Consider the following 13,057-nt stretch of genomic DNA (forward strand, 5'->3'; position numbering starts at 1 on the left):
ATGTTTAAAAATATATTAAGAAGCGACACGTTATAACTATGGAGACCAAAGTGGAAATTATTAAAAGACATGGAAATGGTAATAAGACCATAGACATAGCACATTATTATAAATTAAATGAATCGACTATCAGAACTATCTTAAAAGATAAAGTTAGAATTATGGAACATGTAAAAAATTATGTTTCGATGCAAGGCACGATCATTGCTAAAAGAAGAGGAAAATTAATTGAAGAAATGGAAAGAAACATCGGTGCTGCCTGGAACGAAGTTTCAATATCTACCATGAAAAGCGTCTGGAAGAAGCCCACTCCTCAGTTTTTTGATGACGTTTCGGAACCAGAAGAACAAGATGGTGTAATTAAACATCTAATCGAAATAACCTACCAATTAAATTTAAGTCTGAACGAAAATGATTTTATCTAATTATTGGAAAGTCATCGAGTGGAAATGGCAAACGAAACTTTAATGGAATATGAAGAACAGAGAAATAAAAATGAGTGTTTCGGAAGAAGTTGAAGAAATTAAAGAATTTTGAACTAATCAAATGGAAGAATGCTTACAAATGATTGACAAAGGATTGGCTAGCTTGGAATCTCAAGATCCAGATACTGAGCGGTTTACGAAAGTGAATAAAGCAGTGCAGGATTATATTGCCTGTTATAAACCGATTCATTATGAAAAAAGGGCTACAGTACAAAGATCACTGGACAAGTGTGCACTTAAAGATAAATTATATGAAATACATAGGTCGCATTTCATCATCATCAGAGTTTGAGGATATTTTAATTCTATCATACCTACATACATAGATACCCTTGTAAATGTACATACATACATATGTATTGTTTTATTACCTTTTTTTGTATATGTTCATATACTGTACCTATACAAATCTACCAAATAAATGTTACTTTAATGAAGATTTATACGCTTATTCTTATTTTTCTCAACGGTCCCTTGATACATAAATATTAATACATACATACATACATACATACAGTTCACACATCAAATATATCGAATTCAAGAATTCTTCGACTTACGCGGTTTTCGACTTACACTGAATATTTCGGAAAATTTCGAAAACCGCGTATGTAGAGAACTTGCGTATACTCCAAGGTGAATTTGCAACAAAAATTTAATAATATGATAATTAACAATGGATATTGCTAAATGTCAAAAGACAAAGTATTTTTATAATAAATTGGGAATCCCTTTGATATCCTTAAAATGTGTGGACTAATACACCCATATAACAGTTTAATTCTGGAAAATGTTTGTTCTCATATGTATGCATGAACCAAAGGCGTGCCGTGTAAATCTACCTGTTTTTATCGAACAGCCTTACTTACGTGTGGTCGAGCAGGATACAAGGGGATTAGGTTACGTCATAACTAGTCAGCGGAGCCTGAGGGGGCCGTGTATTGTTCAAAGGTTGTAAATGCATTGTTAAAGGTTTGCCGAACAATGGATAGCACTGTGACTATCCTACCTCTAGTCATAACGAGTCCGTTTTTATCATACTCGCGCACACATAAGTGAAGTTGTGCGATAGAAACGGGGAGATTTCCACGGCACGCCACTGGTATCTAAATATTTGATGATAGTTTATTGGACTAAATCAGTAAATCGTTCATAGGAGATGCGAATATATTAATATTTAGGAAATATTTTAAGAAAATTCTATTGATATAAAAAAGTCGTTAAAGATAAGATTCTCAAAAACATACAGAAATATCTAGTTGTTCTAGTAAATAATATGTTTTTTGATGCTTAAGTCTGTTGTTTACATTAGGAATATATTATTGTATTTAAAAAGATAAAAAAATGATACATTGAATTATCTATGTATGTTTTTAAATTATCCGTTCCACCTACTCCATTTTACCCCAAATAATCAAAAATATACTCTATTGAAATACTTGCTACGACGCTAAGTAAAATGTTTATTTCCTATTTATTTGCTATTTATAATTATATTACAATAATTCTTATAGTATCACAAAAAAAGCGATTTATTTCAATTCTTCTTATCGATAGACACTTCACATCAGCTTGAAGATGTTTTTGCGAGTCCATACTACCTCACGCCCTATGAGCACCCTCGATTTCTTACAATTCTAAAAATTTAATTTATGATCTTAACAATGTTATTCTTTCGTGTTTTGTAATGTATTATATTGTAGAAAGTTTTCGCGAACCGGTTGGAAAATGTCTACGGATCAACACCGGTATTAAAACCATTGCTTTATCAGTTCTTAATATCTTCGACACTGCGAAACTTTTTAATAATATAAAATAGATATCTGCGAATCATCCATGTCTAAAACTATTAAGAAAAACATTTACATTAATTAAAAATATAATATTTACATACATATGTATGTACGTCATAAATACATATTTGATATCAACAAATATTTATAAAAAAAAGTATCAAAAACTTAAAATGAAGATTAAAAATTAAATATAACTAATACACCATTTCTTGAAGTATATATTAACACTACTGGGGAGAATTTTTTAAAAGTAAATATTCAATATAGAATATTCGTCTCCTCAAACGCAATCCATTGTTCTGCGCTCCAGCTCCACTTATTTTTAGAGGTAGGATAGCCAAGGTGCCGTTCATTGTTCCATTGTTGTAAATCCTTTGTAAAAAAGGTTCGGTAAACCTTTAACAATGCATTTACAACATATGAACAATACGCGGCACCTTCTGGGTCCGAGCTTTACTTATTATATCTCGAAAAAAATATTACAAAAATATGCATTTATTTTGTCTCATATTTGTTAAAAGATTCTATATAATTGAGATAAAATATAAAAAATTCGGGTATCTTATGGGCATATTAAATTTATTTATTTATTTTATTCAAATACAATCATTAACAGATAGAAAGTAATAAAGGTGATGATGTGGCTCGTTGAAAATCCATTGGCAACAAAGGTGTCTACCGCTAGAATAGACGAGATTATAAATATAAGTTTGAAGTTCAATTGTCGATTCTAATATATGTATGTATATGTATGTACATACTTACGCATTAGTTAAAAAAAGAAAATCAATTTTATTATATTTATGTACACATTTATAAAAAGCAATCAAAATTTATTGAAATAATAGATATTAAATAAGTTAGTACATATTAAACTAATTGTAATTACTAAGTATGTCTGTTTTGATTATCCAGAATTCTAAATACAATTCGCCAGTTCCAATTTGTTTGGATAATTATCGCCTAACAGTAAATAAATGGCGTAATATTTCATTTTTTTATTTATGACTTGGTTTGAAATTTACGACGTATATGGGAGCTATAATATCCAAGATATCAAATTAAAATTGCCGCAGCAGAGGCAAAACATATATACATACATTGTATATCCATATATATGTATATTACAGTGGCGGACTGGGACTGAAATCAGTGCATGCCAGGAGTCAAAGGGGGCCTACCCAGGGTAAAAAAATAATTAACAAATTTTATAAACTGAAAGTGGGATTTTTTCCTCTTAGAAAAGGCAAAAATGCTGTGACCACACGGCTAATTCTACGCTAATGAACGTATCGAGCTGCAAGTTCATAATTATATTATCTATGTATGTACTAACTTATTTAATAAGGCTTTGAATACAATTCGTAAACCGGAAGTAATAATATTTTTCAAAACAATATTTCTTTGATTTGTTATACTTATAATATTTGTGGTTATATTAAATATTAAATTATCGAAAAAAAAAAGAACTTGTCAAACTGAAAATCCAAAATGTTTGATTGCTTACATTAACACTGAAACGAGAACGTTCTCATAGCCGATATGTGTGCGTCATTATCGAATTTTGTTTTTTACACTTCTCAATTTCCCCAAATTCTTAGATAGAGCCTTGGGTTGGTCACATCTGAATTTTTTTTGTAAAACTTCATCCATGTAATAATATGACCTAGACTTAGGCGTTGGCTTGTGTTTTTTAATAACAATAGATCACTCCACTAATTTACAAAGCGAGAGAGTAAAAAAGCATGGTTGACGATAGTAATTGACAATAGTGATTTTTTTTTCGCTAAAAGCATAATCCCAACGGCGATATACTATGATTACGAATAACTTTTCGACCAAATTACTGATCCTAAATCATGATCGGTATGTTTTTCCCGAACCGAAAATGAATAAAAATATCATTACAATTGTTATTAAATAAAATTACAAATTCAATTCAATCTTACTTTATTACTGTTTTGTTAGTAAGCCTGGCTCATCTTAGTTCTGATGATAATATACGAGATAAAAGATGACCTATAAATAGTGAAAAAACTGTATAAAAATCAGTCAGTAATGACTTTGCATGCAAATTTTTCATCCGGAAAGTTACATAAATATAAGAGAAACATAATAATTCTAATAACAAGAAAATAATTAGTGATATCTGTTTATTTCATCCAGTTAGTGTTTAATGTAGTACTATGATCATTAGTCACCGGACCCAGAAGGTGCCGCGTATTGTTCGAAAGTTGTAAATGCATTGTTAAAGATTTGCCGAACCTTTTTTACAAAGGATTTACAAAAATGGAACAATGGATAGCACTGTGACTATCCTACCTCTAATGATCATACATGTATACATTTGATTTTTAAATCCTTTTTATTATTACGAAATTATGTTCAAAATACATCTTATATATATATTTTAATAGCTACTGATCTACTGATCATTTTCTATCTTACAATTTAATTTAATTTGGTTAGTAATCATAGTATTATATTATTCTAATGTTAATCTACAGCATAATAGGAAAAAGAGCTCAAAAACCTATTTACAATCCTTATAAATGCTCATAATACATCTAATACATGATATTAATTAAAGACTCGCTAAAGTCGATGACCTAAAGCAGATTGTGCTTAGGTAATCTGTGTTTATACCTGAATGGTATAGACATTTTGTTGTAATCACCGAGACTCTTCACAAGTGTGTTAGTATGGTTATTAGTGATTCTGTCATAGAATCTACTGGTTAGTTTGTTAGTAATGTCTGTAACAAACGGAATATTATATATGGCATACAGTTTATTCAAGTTAGTATATATGGGTGTATTATAAATTATTTTTAGGGATTTATTTTGTATTACTTGGAGATTCGAAAGGTTAGTATTCGAGGCGTTATTCCATCGATATAATTTTGATCGATGAGCGCGCGATATAATTTTATTTTATTTTGAGTTGATATAGAACTATGGTGATTAAATATTGGATATATTGAGGATATACCCCGCATCGCCTTGCATTTCGCTCCCTCAATGTGAGGTGCCCATCTCATTCTTTTATCGAACGTTACTCCTAAATATTTTATTACTGACTGCCATTTCAGACTTTCTCCAGAGGGGATTTTCAAATCTGAACTAGGCTTATGCTTTCTAACACTAAAGAATATGGCGTCTGTTTTGGTTTGATTAATTTGAATTTTCCACTTAGTGAAGTGTTCAGTCATTGTTTTAATTGCAAATTCAAGATTTTTAAGAATAGTGTCTGGTTTTTTGCTACTTGTGAATCAAACTTCAACCTGAAAATGCTTACTGTATCTATATATATATATATATATATATATATATATATATATATATATATATATATATATATATATATATATATATATATATATATATATATATATATATATATATATATATATATACATATGTACATATGATCATTAGAGGTCGGAATCTGAAGGGGCCGGAAACGTGCCGCCTATTGTTCCATTGTTGTAAATCCTTTGTAAAAAAGGTTCGGCAAACCTTTAACAATGCATTTACAATCTTTGAACAATAAACAGCCCCTTCAGATTCCGGTCTCTAATGATCATATATGTATATGTACATATATCTGACTTTGACTCTTTTCAGATTTACCTGAAAAATGCAAAAAAATAAACTAAAAAAATGATAACCTATATTTTAAACGAAAATGTATACGAAATTTGGATCATAAAAACTTGCACTTAATTAACCAATACACGTATACATATTTCAGAGTTTGCTCCGACTTCCTAAAATCCACCAAAGCTTGATTATGATATAATTTTATATCCATATACAATATGTACATTAAAATCTAAATATCGATCAAACATATCGATAGTCTTTTAAACAAAATTTCTTGAAACTGTATGTACATATGTATGTATATGCAATCATACTAATTGCCTTGTGGTATAAAGATAATATAAATCAGATATTTGACGACGAAATTAAATTTTGCAAAATAAACAATAGGATAACAAACAGACGTCTAGCCTCAGTCCTCATTTTTGTGATGCACCCAGACAAAAGCTTTTGTGACATAAACCTTAATCCTTGCATTAACAAAATTTGTTTTTGATCCTTCCATTGCCCGCTTCCCTCGTTTGAGAATCAAACATAAGCCCTTCATTGAAAAGTACTTTACCAAATTGTGATTTATGGAAAACGAGTTCGAATCTATTGCTACTACGTACATATGTACATACATAGATAAAGTAAAAATCAGTATATAGTAGCATTTACATATACATGTGTACGAAGTCCCGCTGATACAAAACGTATATTTTTTCTGTGAAATATATGCGTATTCTGAAAATACATACTGTTTCTAATACTAATATAAGATGTGCATCTTTTAAAGAAAATGTGTATAAAACTATTTTTGTTCGGAAATAAAATAATTATGAAAGTGTTAAACTCGACATATTTGATAAATTATTTACATTACTATCGTATTATTCACATTCTATTCAGTGGTACTACATACATATCTAAGTGGTGCTAATCGATGTTCCCTCTGTACGAGAGGGTCGCTGCGCAGGTTAAATCAACAAATGCGCGGATTTTTTGTTACCCCTATTCAAACTTCAATGTCATATTTGAATATGTGTTATATAAATCATTAAAAATCATCTAATATAAAATATTGTATTTTTTATGTTATTCAAAATAGATAAAATTCATCAAATAATTTCACAATCGGCACTTGATGCTTAAAGGTTCCACAAATATCGTAAAAAATCCGATAGTTTAAATTCCTCGTGTAAAAATGAAATGAAAGCACTTGAGACATCAAAGGAAAAACCTTTAATCCAATGTAAAATTCAAACTTATTCTATACATGTACATACATATGTATAGTGCATTTAAACGTATTCAAATTTTCACTATTTTTGAAAAATATTTAATTTAAATTTTCTAAATAAAATAGCTTGTGGTAGTACATATGTATATATTATACATACATATGTACAAAAAAAAGGTTTATTTTCGGTGACGCCAGGTTGTATTTGCAACGTCATTGTTATTACTTGTTGAGAAGAAGATGCTATTTTATTCGAATTTGTCAGGAAAAAATAAATAAACGTGCATGTCGTTAACACATATTTTTATCAGTTGTGCTTAAATTTCTTTGGATATTTCTTTTGGGGTATTAAAATATCAAACGTTTTTAGAAAAAATGCGATCGTATATCACAATCAGTTTTCAGTTTTTAAACGCTTTTGTTTTAAGTACGTATGTATGAATGCATATACGAATAATGCAGACGAAGTTCAGTTAGTTATTTCTTTTCAGCAATTCGTTCCTACATTTAAATAATTTCCTACATTTCAAATAAAATAACTAAAACTAAATTAATGAACTAACTAAACTACATAACTATGGATCAACATTTTCGAGTCGTGATCGACGACTCATTTACGTGAAATAGCATTTAAAGGTCTAAATAGATTTAGAAATATTTAGAAGCATAATTTATTATACTAAATATAATGATCGTACTTATATCTTCATGTTCCCTTTTGAAAAAAGTCTAATCTTGATGTGTGCCCCCCCCCCCCCTTAACTCTTTATTTCAGAAAATAATACAAACGTTTTTAAATGATAAAAATTTAGTAATACAAAACCATATAAATATTATTAACAGAAAATATTTTCTTGAACGTTTACTTTAGTTTATTAAACTGATCTAACTTTCTTTAAAAAACTCTATGGGTTTGCAAACGTATTCAGAATACCGTATTATAATTTAATTATTCTCATACTATCTGCAGGCAAAACTTTCGTACATCGCATACATCGGTCTTTTCAAGCCATATATGTACATATAATAGCACTAATGAATTCCAATGATAAATATTATGAATCATATTTTCTTTTCTTATTTCCTTGTTCCTTGTCAGTATTTTCATTATTAGGGGATTGACCAGTTAAAAATTACGTGCGTGCAAGAACAGATTTTAATGTTTTAAAAGTTTATCTATAAGAACATATTATATAATGTTATAAACTAACTTTTCGTGCCCCTTTGTACTAGTCCTGTAGCCTTGTAATATTTCGTTAGCGTTAGCGTTACTGTAATATGTATTTCGAAAATTGGTTATTTCTTAGGTAATTACATTAATCTTAAACAACTTAGATTCGCGGCTTAAGTGGATATTAAAATATTAGTTACAAGGAGAAAAAGGGGGGGGGAAATAAAAATGTTTTGAAAAGGGTGTATATAAATTTACAAATATAATTCTCATCAATTGCGGTATACTTATTTATTTGTTACTTAATATATACATTTTTATAATGTTTTAAATATTGTATTTAAAATTTTATTTTGCCGATTTCCTAAGAAAGTGTCTTTCAACCTTCTTATGGTTGCGAGTTTGCAATCCATAGGTTGAAAGCCTGTACACTTGTGCCGGGGCTGACGAGTAGAGGTAGGATAGTCACAATGCTATCCATTGTTCCATTGTTGTAAATCCTTTGTAAAAAAGGTTCGGCAAACCTTTAACAATGCATTTACAACCTTTGAACAATACGCGGCACCTTCTGGGTCCGGTGACTACTGACGAGAAGGGGGTACAGGTATGCAGATAATCAGTAAAGCCCGGACCCTGAGGGGGCCGTTTATTGTTCAAATGTTGTAAATGCATTGTTAAAGGTTTGCCGAACCTTTTTTACAAAGGTTCGGCAACAATTAAACAATAAACGGCACGCTTCCGGTCCTACCTCTAATAATCAGGGCCCGGCTTCAGAAAAGGCCCGGTCGTAATATTCGATAATTTAGAAAGTAAACTTTGAAATTCGTTTATATTTTCGTTATATGCAAAAAATAGTCAGATTTTCGTTTATCTAAAATTCTTAGAAATTAATCAAAACAAACTCAACACAATAAAGTTTTTAAATGTATATTTAAACCATTATTTTAGATGTAAATCAATACAATTTCTTAAATTGTCGAATCCGACATGTTTAAAGGCACACACACAGAGAGGTACGCGGTACATGTTTTTTTCTGATAATTTTGCGCACACATATGTATAAAAGAACGCTGGCACGCTTGATCTAAGCTTTGACACCCAGGCCAAAAGTCACCCCCTCGAGTGTTTTCGGTGATATTTGATCCTTGTATTGACGTAGGTTTGACAGTGGTTGTAAACGGTGACTCCCATATTTGAAGAAATGTTGGAGAAACTTATTGAAATAATAAGATCGCACGTATTAACAATGACCTGAAGAAACTCCCTCCCTAGCTGGAAACCACGAGCACGATCATGGCGTACGATTCAGTGTGTTTGCGCCTTAATTCGGTGATAAAGTGATGCGAACTCCAATTAGGTGATTTATTTCCAAATATAAATACATATAGGCTTTTGTTTTATTCCAGTATCTGTGTCGCAGGCTGAACGATCATTCAATAATTTATCAATAATCAAAGATATTTTAAGATCGACGATGCTACAAAACCAATTAACAGACTTTGCGTGGAGTCGAATTAACCGAAAATTATGAGATTTTTCAGAAATAATCGATATTTTTGCATCGAAAAAAGTCCAAAAGGTCAACCACATTATATTATTATACCCAATTGTACATATATTTGGTATATGCTTAATGTACTCAATGAATTGAGAAAATCGATTATACCTTTAGTGTATTCAATAATACTAAGCATCAATTCACTTTGTCTAAAACTGTAACTGATGTAGATACAACATACATAAACATATGTATACTGCATATATTTAAAATAATTATGCTAATGTCCTTCCCAATCCCTCTTATTTATATTATTCAATCGTGTACAACCCTTTCTTAGGCACCCTCCACATTATCAACCTATTATGACGAAGACTCGACGACCGTTTTCACAGGTACATACATACATATGTATGTACGTATAACTTTTACTTAATAATACTAAATCTAGGTGAAAAAACAATTCAAATTTAGTTTATTCGCATAGCACCAAAAAATAAATGCTTGCACGTATGTACATATCTCGAAAACTTTGCCAAATTTCCAAATTTTAGAATCGTTTTATTTTTTCTTTGAATTTGCCGAGTACATATATAATCCAAATTCAATTATTCATTATTATAATCATTATTCATTATTATAGTTGAATTTGAGGGTTCGTTCTCAAAATACTAACAAAATCGATTTACATACTATCAAATCTAATTAAAAATCTCAGGGCTGAAGTAAGATATCCCACGTCATCATCATCATCATATTTTATAGCTTTACATCATTCACTGCAGTAGGAAGCCTTTTCAACTTGATTCCATTATTCGATGCTCACATTTACATATGTATATGGGTCGTTGATATTTAAATTTCTGGGCTTACATATTTTATCGAAATGTTTGCTATAGACGATTTTTTTTTGCTTTCATACATATGTATGTACACATGAACATATTTGCATAAACATTCATAAACTCACTATGATGTTTTTAGTTTGTGTACCAATGTTTTATTTCTAAGTAAAACATGATATGTATAATCACACATAATATAATACACTCCATGAATTACCGAATATCATATTTAGTATATTCGAGTGCGTGAAAACTCGATGTTTTCGACTTTAATATAAAGCCAAAATTTTCTTTGTCTATGTACTTACATATGTATGTATGTATGTATTATCTATAATTTTGTTTGTTGTTTTTGGTCCATACAGCTCATCGCTTTTAATTCAACTGCAAATTAAAAAAAGCAATTACAGAAACCAAACAAAATTCTTCAGGGCAAAAGTCAATCTTTTTCAAACGAACACGTTTCAAACACATAAACAAAAAAAAAGTATATATCAAAAGTTTAGCCTGATGAATTAATTTCAGCGGCTTCTCTCCCCTTTAAAAAATTGAAAAAAGCAAATAAATATAATTTGGATGTTGAAACATTTTTTATAACTGAATTTTCACTCAGAACATTGAAAAGGAACTGGTTCTTACATTATGAGCGTCAAATGTATCAGTTCTTTACAATAAATGACGATGGGTGGTCACTTCCCGATGTGCCAAAACTTTTTATCTCATTATGTACCTCCGCAAATAGTTAAAGAGTACGGACCCAAACGCGCCGCTCATTGTTCAATTGTTGTAAATGCTTTGTAAAAAAGGTTCGGCAAACCTTTAACAATGCATTTACAACATTTGAACAATGAACGGCACGCTGGTTATCCGGGCTTTAGTAATTACTAGAGGTAGGATAGTCACAGTGCTATCCATTGTTCGGCAAACTTTTAACAATGCATTTACAACCTTTGAACAATACACGGCCCCCTCAGGCTCCGGTGACTAGTAATTACATACGAGTATATGGTCAATATATTTTCAATCACTTAATTACATATATGCCATTCCAAACAATATTTTTTTTTTATTATTTTAATGTTACATTAAATGCAATCAACAATTAGAAGAAGATAAAAAATTTCAATGACTGTTAGCATCTCGTACATTGACCCCTTAAATATTTATCACTTATCTACGTAAACATGTAATATGTACATATATTTAATGAGAAGTCTTATAATCGAGACTATTTTTTTTAAATTAAATTTTAGATAAATGCGAAATAACAAATTATAAAGAACTGCAATAATACGTGTAAAAAATTGTTTTAAAATATAAAATGTGTTACGTATTATATTAGAGTCTAATATGTAACACTGGGGTTCACATCGTGTGTCGTGTGAGGCTTTTTATTATGTCCGCAGGCGTTTTGTTTTTGAATCGAATTTTTGATATATTTTATCCCAAAATTTTAATTTTTTTTTTCAAATTGAATATTCTTTACCTGCGTCTGCTGGACCATTTTGCACATACTCATCCCAGATGATGTTCCCGTAAACATGCAATTTGAATTAATAGCTTTGCAAGGACATGTTTTCGTGATATATTATAGTTTTAATTGAATTTTACAAGGGACTTTCAGTTGAAGAATATCCCAAAACAGATCAAACAAAAGATTATATTAAATATTCTGATTAAATATTTATATACATACATATTAGTAATACTTATAGTAAATAATATGATATTACAGCTTAGACAATTCGATAATGATAAAAATTACTTTTAGACGTAATAGACCAGAGTCTGGGATTATATGATATTACCCCCTCAACTCCAATGAGATTTTTTTGTTAAAATTTATAAATTCCGCTAATCCACGGCCAATATGATTTTTCAATCAAACGAATCTTTACAAAAAAACATAAAATGTAGAATTTAGCCCAACTAGGTCTAAGAATACCCCCATTTAACTTTATTTTTAAAGACAGCAATAATTATGAAAATTTTGTTCATATGTTTATGTATTTACATGTATGTATGTAGTATGTACGATATATTTATACATGCCTTAATTACCCTCAAGTTTTTCATATGTATCTGATTCAGAATAATTCACCCCATTTCCAAAATCCCTGCGATAGAATATCGACCCTTCAATTAGATCAGCGTGTTTCAACTTTTAGGTGCCACCGAAGCTTTGAAGTGCTCCGAAAATATGCACAGAATGTTTTTAATTGAAAATTCACACCATCCGATTTGATGGATCGATTCGATTACATAAATGTGATTCGAGTGATAGTATGATGTTAGTCCAGTGGATCTTTGCCTGAAGTGTTCACGAGTTATGAATGTACATACATATGTATGGTTGTATGTATTATACCGGTCTCCGTGACGAGCCAGAATGTTAAATTACAGAAAACGCGAATATCGGAAGGCAAAGATCGAAA

Source organism: Arctopsyche grandis, chromosome 2, assembly GCF_051622035.1.
Source record: "Arctopsyche grandis isolate Sample6627 chromosome 2, ASM5162203v2, whole genome shotgun sequence".
NCBI classification, from domain to species: Eukaryota; Metazoa; Arthropoda; class Insecta; order Trichoptera; family Hydropsychidae; genus Arctopsyche; species Arctopsyche grandis.